Consider the following 13,067-nt stretch of genomic DNA (forward strand, 5'->3'; position numbering starts at 1 on the left):
CCAATCACACAGAAATGAACTAGAGGTGATATCGTTTAGATGTCCCTTCCAAATCTCATGTTGAAATGTAATACCCAGTGTTGGAGGTGGGGCCTAGTGGGAGGCAGATCCCTCATGGCTTGGTGTTCTCCTTGCAATAGTGAGTACTTGCAAGATCTGGTTGTTTAAGTGTGTGGCACCTCTCCCCACCTCACTCTCTTGCTCCCACTCTGCCATGAGAGATGTCTGCTCCCACTTTGCTTTCTGCCATGAGTAAAAGCTCCTTGAGGCCTCCCCAGAAGCCAAACAGATGCCAATGCCTTGCTTCCTGTACAGTCTGCAGAACTGTGAGTCAATTAAACTTCTTTTCTTTATAAATTATCCAGGCTCAGGTATTTCTTTATAGCAACACAAGGATGGCCTAATACAAGGGGTGGGGGGACTTGAGGACACCTATATAAACAAAGTGAAAACATTTACATTTTCTTTATACTTTATTATTATAATAAAAATAAAGAGCATTAGAAATGGATATTGAATAGTGAATGTGTGCAAAAGCTCAAAATAAAATCTTTTCCAAGAATTTTAATGAGAAAGTTGAGCTTGCTTCCACGTACATAACTGTTTTATACCAAGTTTTATGTTTGAAATGGTTACAAGCAAGTCCTGATCAAGTCTTTTTAATGATCTCTTCAAATTCTTGATAGTCACCATTGATGAGAAACTTTGTTCTCACAAGTAGGTGATAAAAAATTTAACACCATTTTTTACAGTCATTCAAAAATTTACAACAGTTGAAATTACCCTTCTTTAAAGAATCTGAGCTTTTCTTTTTTATTTTCTTTGACCGATGTAAATGTTAAAATTTCTTTTGATAATGAGAATGGATTTCAAATTCAGTCAAACTTTTTTCATTCCAAGTATTTCAATAGAAAGGGACTTGAACATGCAGAATGTGCTCGCAGTGCTGGAGCTCTTGCCCTGCTGTTTGTACGGACTCCATAAAAAGGGCGCTGCTACTGCAAGTACAGGTGTAAGTGTCCAGCATACGTGAAGAGAGAGGTGAAGGGCAGCCCTTGAACTCTACCCTGCTGGAGTCTCATCTGTCCTATCTCCTCATCTCCCACACTCAATCAAGACTTGGACCTCATAGCAAGCTCCTTAGGCCCCTGGAACAAGAAATCTCCGGCATCTCTGCAGATTTCCTGCCCACAGAGGGTAGCAGCGTGCCCTGAAGCAGACTGCTGATACAGACAATGAGGAGCACTTTCCTGCCAGCACTCTGTGTGTTGCAGATAAGCTTGTGGTATTTGCCACCTGAAGGTACTATGGGACATGCTGTCAGAATCCCCTCAGACTGCTTTCAAGGAATCCTGGACTGATGATCAGCTCAGGACCTCATTTATCCCAGGCCTCATGTGCCAGGGGTTCATTAGATCACAACATATCTGTAACCACTGCATGGCACAAAAATCAGGAAGCCCAGAGAACACAAATGTCTGGCCCATGTCTGTGAGTGACAGCCCAGGACTAGAAGGCATTGTCTACCCCTCAGTCTGTGTTCTTTCCCCTTTCCATAGTTCATCTCATTAATAGTTCGACCAACATACCATCCTCAAGGGTAGAAGTATGTCTCCTGAATTCAACCAGCAGACCAGTAAATGTGGTAGTTTTACTTCTCATATATAATAAGTAGTAGTCCTAGAAATTCACATGATTTATATCCATTTGAAATTTTATTTTATAAATTAAAAATAATAAATCCTGTTACATTCATTGTGAGATCACAGAGATACTGCTGCCCTCTTCCCTAAATGTTCAACATCAGTGAGACTGGTACCACTGACCACTTTTCATCTATCAATCACTATGGATGGAAAAATAAAAACAAGCAATTTCTTTTATCATCTTTTCCTCCCAAACTCCATTCATTATCTGACTTTGCATATGCTTCATCCATTTCAATTCCCCTGGGCTGAGCAGTTTATGTTCTAAAGAGCTGCAGACTAGACTAAAAATGCCCTTCTTTCATCTTTCTTTTATAAAAGAAATATTTTTTTTTCCTGTGCCTGGGAAGAAGTGCTGAGTGGACAGCCCTGGTGGCTCCTGTTTATACTGTGAGCAACTGAGACACAAATCAGTACCAGGGTTATCTTGATTTCTGCCTGGAACAATATTGTCCTGCAGGGATGCACTCCAGGGATCCAGAGGGTGATATATCCCTTTCTATCATAGGTATGTGCCTAAGAGTGCAATTTTAGCCCCTTTGATGCCGCCAGAGACAGTGAATAGTGATAGGATGGAGGAGTGGTACCATGTCACCACACTGTCATCATAACTCACCACCAACACACATTAAATGCCTACTTTGTACAAAACCATGTGTTAGTACTACGTACTAAGTCTATGTGTTAAGTCCAGCCTAGGATAGAAAAAATAATAAACATTTGTTGAACATTTCCTATACTCCAGGCACTAAATCAAATGTGTTGCATGCATCATCTAATTAAGCCTCACCATTAAGCCTCACCATGATCCAATGAAGACTGTGTTATTATTCCAATTTTCACATAAACATATTATTATTCCCAAGATTATGATCCTTCTATGTAAAGATTCCTCTTATTTTATCTAATGCAAATGTCTTTTTCTCCAGTTCAGCTCCTTGTTTGTTTTCTTCATAACACTTCACACATTAAAAAAAAATCTTTTTTTCATTTGTTGCTTTTTTTTTTTTTGCTGTCTCTCTCACTAATATGTTATGTTCTGAGGTTAGAGATTCTGTGTCTTTTGTTTCACTGCCTAGCAGGGTACCTGAACACATGGTAGGATCTTAGTAAGTGTTAGTTGAGTGAATAAATAAAGCTAATACAAAGAAGTCAAGTACCTTACCCAGGGTCATAGAGTGAGTGACAGAGCTGGGATTCAATGTCCATGAGCTTATGCACATAGCTATTCTCCTAAATATATGATAACCCTGTTTGGGATTTGAGACTTAGACACAGAAACCAATACAGAGAATTCAGGGGTTCTGCATCCCAGAGAAAATCACTTTTTTCAGGTGTAGTGTGGGAAAAAAAAAATTCTATTTTTAGGAATTCCTGCTAGATATACTGACCCGCTGACCACATTATCTTTTCCTGCTCATCTTTTGATTTTCTCCTCCACTTCTCTGCTACTTACGGACACTGGATTTTGTGGATGCTCCTTGGACATACTGGAATGCACCTTGGGTAGCCCATGGATCATTTTCCCCAGTATGAAGCATGGGAGGAGCTGGAAAATGAGCTCATGAGCTGGTCGAGCCAGCACAACAAGCTGGAGCCAGGTAGGCCTATTTATGATCCGAGCTGTATTTATTATCTGACTTGGCTCCCAGAAGCTGCATAGCCAGAAGTCAGTTTTCCCCATTGATATTGGACCAACTGGAAGAACAGAAACATTAAATTGATGAGAGGATTGGCTGTCATATAGAGCTTTTCTCTCATCTTTGGCTGAGAAGGGAGAATCAAACATAGTGCTCAAGGCTTCAATCAGAGTAGGCACTCAACTAATATTTACTGCATGAATAAATGACTGACTGACTGGAGAATAAGTGTTTCCCTTCATTAATAGTCCATCTTTTCCTTAACTTGTTTAATTAAGTTCCTTCTGTGAGAATTTCTAATGAGAAGCTTTCACTCACAATGTTGTAAATATCACTGTTTCTCTCTTATATAGACCAATTATTACATTACAATTGTAATATCTTTCACTTCTCTTTCTTGGGAAGACTTCCCAGGGACAGTGAGACTTTTTTCAGACAACCAGCTGCTTTGGGAATCATAAAACCACTGGTATTTTAAACTCTACAGATGATACCAAAACGTTTTTTTAAAAAAATTAAAAAGAGTAACAGATGGAATTTATTATCTCATCTTGGGGGTGGAGGAGGGTGGGCAGTGCAGCATGTGCTTAGATCAAGAAATTTCCTGAGTTGTGAGTGGATGTGACTCACTTTTTATACCAAGGCCATGGAATATTAAGGGACCGTTTCCATCTCTATGTTCCTGAAATGGTGTGATCTCCACATCATTGATGATAAATGTATTATATTTTCTGTTAAATATATTATCTGGGGGGAAAAGAGGCATTATATTTTCTGTTAAATATCATATTATCTGGGGGGAAAAGAGGCACTGGTGTTATCAGTGGTTAGAAAAGAACCTTTGTATATCTCAAAGTTTTTACATCTTTAATTGAGATTTTTCTTTTCTCTATTTCTCTCTCTCTCTACCCCCCTTCTTTTCTTTCTTCTTCCTTTCTCTTAATACACATCTACTTCTCTTGAGCAATTACATGTCTTTGGTAACTCTCACCAATGTAAACTGGCAACATTATTATGAGCCTGTGAGTTTTCATCCTGAAGTAATGCAGTGGAAGTTTCACTGAGGCAGTATCTTGGTGATATTCTCCTTCCAGTAGGGCTGTCTGTTGGGCTAAATGTGCAGTTGAAGAGAGAGACAGACACCCGACCCACCCCATCCTCCAGGACCATCAAAGTTCTGTGGGTATCGACAGTGGGAACTGAGCCAGCTACAGTTAACTTTCAACACATGCATAAACCAACTGGGATGTCTCTGTGGCCTCATCAGCATGTGCATTCAAATGAGCTCCCATTAGCATTATTATCCCAAATTTCTTTCTTTTGTCCCACCCTGCTCAAACATCCCTGCCAAGGCCTCCAGTGAATTCCTGGGAGTCCCCAAGGAGTGTCTCGTCTCCTCACATGCCTGCCAGTCAGGTCCTTAAGCAGCCTCCCACCTTCCTCTCCAGGATCCTCCACTCATGCCAGGCCCTGGAGGGAACCTCATTGTAGCACCAGCTGGTAGTGCCTATGGTAAGAACGAAGTGTTTGTTTGTAACACTGGTGACATCTCCCTAACCCGCTAGTCTTCAAGGAGCCAGAGCTGTCTGGGTGCCTCAAAGAAGTAGGGAAGAATGATCCTCACCCTAGTTCTGTGCCATACTTTGATATGCACAAGAGTGGCCATGTTGGGGTCCAGGTGACAATGTCTCTTGAAAATAGCTCCTTCAGACTCCCTTACCCTTCTACCCACCAGGTGATTACCCAGTCCAGGGGATCAGTTGCAGATAGTAAGTTTCATTCCCACTGTCGCTACCCACAGAACTTTCTTTTTTTTTTTTTTTTTTTTTGAGACGGAGTCTCGCTCTGTTGCCCGCGCTGGAGTGCAGTGGCCGGATCTCAGCTCACTGCAAGCTCCGCCTCCCGGGTTCCTGCCATTCTCCTGCCTCAGCCTCCCGAGTAGCTGGGACTACAGGCGCCCGCCACCTCGCCCGGCTAGTTTTTTGTATTTTTTTAGTAGAGACGGGGTTTCACCGTGTTAGCCAGGATGGTCTCGATCTCCTGACCTCGTGATCCGCCCGTCTCGGCCTCCCAAAGTGTTGGGATTACAGGCTTGAGCCACCGCGCCCGGCCAGAACTTTCTTGATGATTCTGGAGGATGGGGGTGAGGGTGAGGTGGGTGTCTCTGTTCAACTTCCCATTTAGCCCAGCAGACAACCCAGCCCTACTGAAAGGAGAATATTACCAAGATATTGCCTCAGTGAAACTTTCCATTCGCTTACTCACTGTGCCTTATAATGCACGATGCAATAAGCATTCCTTGCCTCCTTCACTTGCTCATTCAGCAGTTCAGTTAGATCATGGCTTCAACTCTCCATGGCTATGCCCCCATCTCAAAACTATGCAAAACAACAAACAAAAACAAACCACTACCACCACCAACACACTCTCCTTACTCCAAAAACAAGAGCTCTTGTGGATATCAGATTATACAAAGTTGTACACAGAATAGCCACTACTCTATGCTGTTCTGCAAACAGTCAAATTCTGGCCCTCCACCTGTGCTCAGCAGAGACTTATGCTACTGCGCTCTACATGGTAGCCCCCACTTTCCATGTTCTGCACAACGCTGCTGGAGACTCCGCCATTCGCTTACCCACTGTGCCTTATAAGCACGATGCAATGAGCATTCCTTGCCTCCTTCGCTTACTCATTCAGCAGTTCTGCTGGTATCAGTTAGCCACAGCTGATGTTGTACATCAACCCACACTCAAACACCATGGCTTAACAGAATAATCATCTATTCTCCCTCATATATTTGGGTTTGGCTGATCCAGGTTCAGTTCAGCTGGGCTTGATTTCAAGCTACAGATTGGGTCCAGATGTGCTCCTTATGTCTTCTTCACCGTCTTTGGACCACCAGGCTAACCAGGACATTTCTTCTCATGGCAGAAGCAGAAGAAAGGCCAGCCCATCTACATAAGCACATTTGCAGGCTCTGCTTATGTCAAGTCTACTAGTATTCTATCGAGCCAAGCAAGTCACAGGGCCAAATCCCACGTCAATGAAGCAGAGAGGTACCGCCTCCATGGAGGTACAGAGGGGCGGGAACTGGGGATGGTGGGCAGGGAGTGAATATTTGCTAGATGATAATCTAATCTATCACAATGCTCCAGCCCTACCTTAAATGGTCAGTAAACAAGTCATTGAATGTAGTCAAGAAAATACCAAAGGAGCTATTTTTGCCTGAAACAGGCTGTTCTAACAAGTTTATGTGGGAGCATACATCCATGTCTCATATTGTGGGACCATGTGTACAAATATTTCACATCAAAGCATTACCGCTTGCCTTCTTGGTCAGCTCCCAGCTGATTTTGTTTGAAACAGTCACGACTTACTCAATGAGGGATCTCTGGTTTCCAGAATCAATTCTGCCTTGTCTTTCAAGAAATCATTCCTGCTTTCTCTGCCTTGTATTCCATGTTGTTTGAATCACCTGAACTTCCTTTCCCTGTTGCCCCATTTGCAAATCTCCTGTGTTCAGACTTCCCTGTCATCCCAAAATGTTTCTGGAGAAGTCTGTAATAGCTTTCCAAATTAAAAAAAAAGAAAAAAGAAAAAAGAAAAAACAGAGGTCCTTTTCTATCACTCTTCTTCCAGCTTAAATTATGTGTATGTATTAATATATATGTGTATATTTATGTGTTTGTATCTATAGAGAGAATATGTGTGTGTGTAATGTAATTATTACTCTTATTGCTGGTGATGGAATAGAGGTTAAACAAACAAAAACAGCAAAGATACATGTACAGCGCTGCGCTCGCCCCTTCCTGCAGGTGAGGAGAGTTGCAACACTATATTTGGGATCCTTCTTGCTTCTATTGTTCTGCATTCTCTTTGATCTGAAATAGTAACATAGAAACTTTCTTTCACAGGGACAAAGATATCCTCTTTAGCCACGAGTTTAATTCTTCAATGTCAATATTTGCAGAAAACATAAGCACAGCATGATATTGCCTTGGAGTTGTTGATTAATCCCATTCGGAAGCTTCCGTAGGTTTTTTTTTTTATCTTCAGCTCATCATTAGTCTGGTAATGGTGTGTGTGCCTCTTTCAGTGAGTGTATTATCGTATTGCCCCAAAGCCTAATAAGGACGACAGTGAGACTTTATTGTGGATTAAGTTTACAGACTTCCTCATTGCCAGCCAGTTCCATGGGAGGAATGACTTAACTCAGCTTCCATGGGAAACAGAGACCAGCCATAGATGTCCGAGAGGAGTAATGATGGCACTGATGTAATCTCCAACCTAGAGATATGCCAGGGATGTTTGTCACCTGTTTAAGAAGCTAAAATGTCACCATGGAGTCTACAGTTCTTTGATAACCATTTCATCTACAAAACAAAGGAAGTGTGTGAACACATGAAATGAAAAATAAGAGGCACTGTGAGCTAGGGGAGCCCTGAATGCCCTCCAGGAGTCTCTACGTCTTGGGGCACTGAGGTCCTCTCCCAGGGCTGGGCACCAGGAGTCTCTGATTGTGCTCACCCTTTTCCCTGCCTTACTCTGGCTTTTGGATGAGAGTAAATAGAATTGAGAAAATATCAGAAAAGTTGCTCCATAAGAGAAAGGCAAACCATTTTCAGTCTCCTAACCACTCTTCTTCATTTCTTGAGGTTTAAACCAACTTTAATCACAAAGCCATGAGGCCATTGGTTTTCCCACCCATTCACTACAATGTGGGATCAAACATTTTCTTTTTTGTGTCTGTTTATATGATAACTTATGTAGCCTGCAGACTTTCAGAGCGATACAGTATTGGTTTCCCTCAAATATTAGAGCTTTACTCTATTTTATTTTCATTTCCCAAAATATAAAGTCTGAGTCCCTTAGCTTGGGATCACTAAGTACCAAGAAATCAGCTGAGATAAAGTGGCTCACAGAACTTGGGACAATTATAGCTTCTTGCAAAGCCAAAAAGTACTTCTGAGCCAAGGTCATTCAGTAAATCTCAACTAAATAAAAATGTCATTAAGTTTTGTAAAACCCTTTTGCTGGGCAAGAAGTAAAAAATAACTTACAAACCATTTGAAAAACCCAAAAGGCCAGACTTCTCTGAGCAAAGGCTTCATCAGGCTTCTGCCTCTTACTGAAAGTCAAAGCATCAAATATCCATCGATTCTTGAGCCCTCTTTATTCTCCACCCAGAGCTGAGCCCAATGCCTCACAGTCTGCCTGTTTCCAATTTCTCTGTGCCAGCATATCTGTTAATGTCCCAAGCGGCTTCCTTTACAGCCGCGTGATCATCTGTGTATTATTAACTAACCGCAAATTAAAGTCATTACTTGGTGCTTAATTTTATGTAACATTTCTTTGTAATGTGTACAAAAGAAATTTGTTTTTAACAGGAGTTTTGTAAATAGCATGTGCCATGATTAATTAGAGAATGAATCTGCTGATTTGAAATTCAGTGCAACCATTTTCTTTAGAAATAATTTCTTAAATAACATTTCAAGGTGTGTGAGTCTTCAAAAGAAAAAAGTAAGCCTCTTGCATGGATTGTCCTAATGCTCTATCTTAGATATTGTTTAGACTTTACCTGCTAGAGAACTCGCTTTTATTTTTCTCAAATCTATAAGCACTGTGAGGAACAGCAACATTCAAAGGGCTATTATAAATCCTTTTTGGAACAAGGCAGAGTATAAATGAACAAACAAACAAATGAGCAAATCCTTAAATACTTGGAGGTCAGTTATATTTCAGTATAGTTTGCTCTCCTCCAACTACTGTGCTTTTTCTCTTCCTCTGACACCCCACGTGCATTCCTGCCTCTAGGCCTTCGCACTTGTTCCTTCTGCCTGGACATCAATCCCCCTGGGTCTTCATGTGGCCTGAACCTTAGTCAGGGACTTTTCTGATCATTGTAGCTAAGGAAGTTCCCTGCCCCAGCCCCTAGCACATCACTGTGTTTAATGTTTTATCTGCTGAACAAATCACTCTGTGATATTGCCTGGCTTTGTGGTGGTTTCTTTCCTCTGTCTCCTCCTATGAAATGTGAGATCCTCAAGAGCAAAAACTTGTCTGCCTTGTCCTCCCTGTATCTCTAACACCAAGAACAACGTCTGGCACATTAGTGGGTGCTTCATTAATCTCTGCAAAATCAATGAATGGATTGCGTTGCTCTCACAAGCCAATAATTAACCATGCCCCTAATGGACAGAAAGCATAATCGGCTTTCAAAGTCTTCTTGAGGGAACAGAAAGAGAAATTCAGTACTTGTTGCCTAGCCATGAGATACCTTGCAATGGATTGAAGAATTAAAATATGAACAAATTAGATGATGGGAAAAGCAGGAAGTAAATGTTGTAACTAATTGCTTAGTTTGTGCGAATGCCAGACGCCCCCTGAGAAGTGAAGCCTTCAGTCACTTGGCACCTCCTGCCTTTAGGAGCCCAGCAACCAGTTGAACTGTTCATATCAAAATGACTTGGCCAAGCCATTGTCTTTGCTGATAATAAATTAAAAGATCTGAAGAATCTTTCAACTTTCATGTACTTAAAACCGGATTCTTAGGGTTGATATGGTGTTTCTGAGCAAGAATTAGATGAGGGTGCAGGTGTGATATCACAAAGAGTTTCTGACCAAGAGAATAAAAATTCAGAGGTATAAATTTACATGTTGTATCATACTATACTACATTTTAGTTTTGTCTTCAAAATATACCAAAGTCTTCCTTTTTCCCCAGAGTCTCATGCCTTTTAAAGCTCTTCTGTAATTCTTCTTTTACATTAAGTCTAAATCGAATGGATGGGACCTTGCCTGGCAATATTAATAAGATTTTAGCCTGGGTCCAGTGGCTCATGCCTATAATCCCAGCACTTTGGGAGGTGGAGGCAGGGCATCTCTTGAGGTCAGGAGTTCAAGACCAGCCTGAGCAATATAGCAAAACCCCACCTCTACTAAAAATTTTAAAATTGGCCAGGTGTGGTGACCCATGCCTGTGGTCTTGGCTACTCCAGAGGCTGAGGCAGGAAGATTGCATGTTTGAGGTTACAGTGAACTATGATCACACCACTTATCTCCAGCCTAGGTGACCCAGCGAGACTCTCTCAAACAGACAACAACAATGACAACAACAAATGATTATATTGCCCAATTGTGAGTAGAGTCTGGGAAATGTTTATTTTCTGCTTTTTCTGTGTACTTAATGTGAACAAAAATTTAGGTGGCTCAGTGTGCAATGAGTTACAATTGCCACATGTTCAAATTCCATCTCTGCCATTTACTAACTATATAAACTTGGGCAACATACTAAAATCTCTCTGAATCTGTTTTTCTCATCTGCAAAATGGGCTTAAGATAACTCACACGGATCAAATGTCAAGCATTTGTTTTCATGTAATCACAAGTGGCAGTTCTTTTACTTTTTACTTTTGGATTTTCAAGTGTAATCTAGAGAGTCATCTCCAATCCTGGTTATAGATTAATTCACCCAGGGCTTTTTCCCTCCAATATTTTAGATGTTTTACCTTTTACACATAAATTTCTCATCCACTTAGGATCGTTCCTGTTATTGGCCAGGTACGGTGGCTCACACCTGTAATCCCAGCACTTTGGGAGGCTGAGGCAGGGCATCTCTTGAGGTCAGGAGTTCAAGACCAGCCTGAGCAATATAGCAAAACCCCACCTCTACTAAAAATTTTAAAATTGGCCAGGTGTGGTGACCCATGCCTGTGGTCTTGGCTACTCCAGAGGCTGAGGCAGGAAGATTGCATGTTTGAGGTTACAGTGAACTATGATCACACCACTTATCTCCAGCCTAGGTGACCCAGCGAGACTCTCTCAAACAGACAACAACAATGACAACAACAAATGATTATATTGCCCAATTGTGAGTAGAGTCTGGGAAATGTTTATTTTCTGCTTTTTCTGTGTACTTAATGTGAACAAAAATTTAGGTGGCTCAGTGTGCAATGAGTTACAATTGCCACATGTTCAAATCCCATCTCTGCCATTTACTAACTATATAAACTTGGGCAACATACTAAAATCTCTCTGAATCTGTTTTTCTCATCTGCAAAATGGGCTTAAGATAACTCACACGGATCAAATGTCAAGCATTTGTTTTCATGTAATCACAAGTGGCAGTTCTTTTACTTTTTACTTTTGGATTTTCAAGTGTAATCTAGAGAGTCATCTCCAATCCTGGTTATAGATTAATTCACCCAGGGCTTTTTCCCTCCAATATTTTAGATGTTTTACCTTTTACACATAAATTTCTCATCCACTTAGGATCGTTCCTGTTATTGGCCAGGTACGGTGGCTCACACCTGTAATCCCAGCACTTTGGGAGGCTGAGGCGGGTGGATCACAATGTCAGGAGATTGAGACCATCCTGGCTAACACAGTGAAACCCCATCTCTACTAAAAAAAATACAAAAAAATTAGCTGGGCGTGGTGGCGGGCGCCTGTAGTCCCAGCTACTCAGGAGGCTAAGGCAGGAGAATGGCATGAACCCGGGAGGCGGAGCTCGCAGTGAGCCAAGATCGCGCCACTGCACTCCAGCCTGAACGAAAGAGCAAGAGTCCGTCTCAAAGAAAAAAAAAAGAAAAAAAAGAATTTGTCCTGTTATGTAGTACATATGTAGTAACAAGGAGTGGCTTCAATTTTATCTCTTTGCATACAGCTACCCAGCTACCCTAACACTATTTATTAAAAGTTCCTTTACTTACTAATAAGAGATACCACTTTTATCATATATTATTCACATGCAACTAGGTATGCCTTTGAATTTTCTATTTCTTCCATTCTTATGCTTATTCATTAACACCAAACTATTTCAATTTTAGAGGTTGTGTTTTATTACAATACTACTGCTCTTCTTTTGAGGCATTTTCTAGCTATTCTTGTATGTTTATTCTTCTAAACAAACTATATGATCAATTTGTCTAGCTCTAGGAAAAATGTGATGAGATTTTCACAGGGATTGCATTAAATATTTAAATAAGCATAGAAATACCTAAGATATTTATGATATTTTCTGTGTGACTATCATTTACCTTTCCAATTGTTTAAATCTAATTCTGTACCTTTATGAGTGTTTAATAATTTTCCTAATACTGATTTTGAACATTTCTTGTTAAGTTTACACTGAGGTATTTTGTTTTTAGCTATCAGACACATGGTCTTCTATTCCATTATATCTTCTAACTGGTTTTGTTTGCATCTACTGATTCAGGAATCATGTTGTTATAGTAGTACTGGTATTAGTATTCTGAAACTGTTGTGTATGTAATGTGGGGTAAAGCAAGAATATGTATATATTAGTGTCATTGAGAACTGGAATTTTCAGCTTGGGTGAGAGTAGATACAACTGTAAGATCAATGAGGTAAAAATGCTGTAGTGCTGAAAATAAATCTGAGTAGCAATACTAATTCATAATGTGTTTTATGGTTTAAAAGCATACATTTTCTAGTTCTTTCCACTGGAAAGGCCTAGAAACAATGGCCAACCTACTACTACTAGCAATTAGCACCTCTAGAACCCTGATTGCATCTCTAAAAACTATTTTCCATCAACAGGAACCCACCTCTTAGAAGTATGGCTGATTCGCCAACAGACACATGAAAAAATGCTCATCATCACTCACCATCAGAGAAATGCAAATCAAAACCACAATGAGATACCATCTCACACCAGTTAGAATGGCAATCATTAAAAAATCAGGAAACAACAGGTGCT

The sequence above is a fragment of the Colobus angolensis genome, unplaced genomic scaffold, assembly GCF_000951035.1.
Source record: "Colobus angolensis palliatus isolate OR3802 unplaced genomic scaffold, Cang.pa_1.0 Scaffold224, whole genome shotgun sequence".
In the NCBI taxonomy this organism is placed as follows: Eukaryota; Metazoa; Chordata; class Mammalia; order Primates; family Cercopithecidae; genus Colobus; species Colobus angolensis.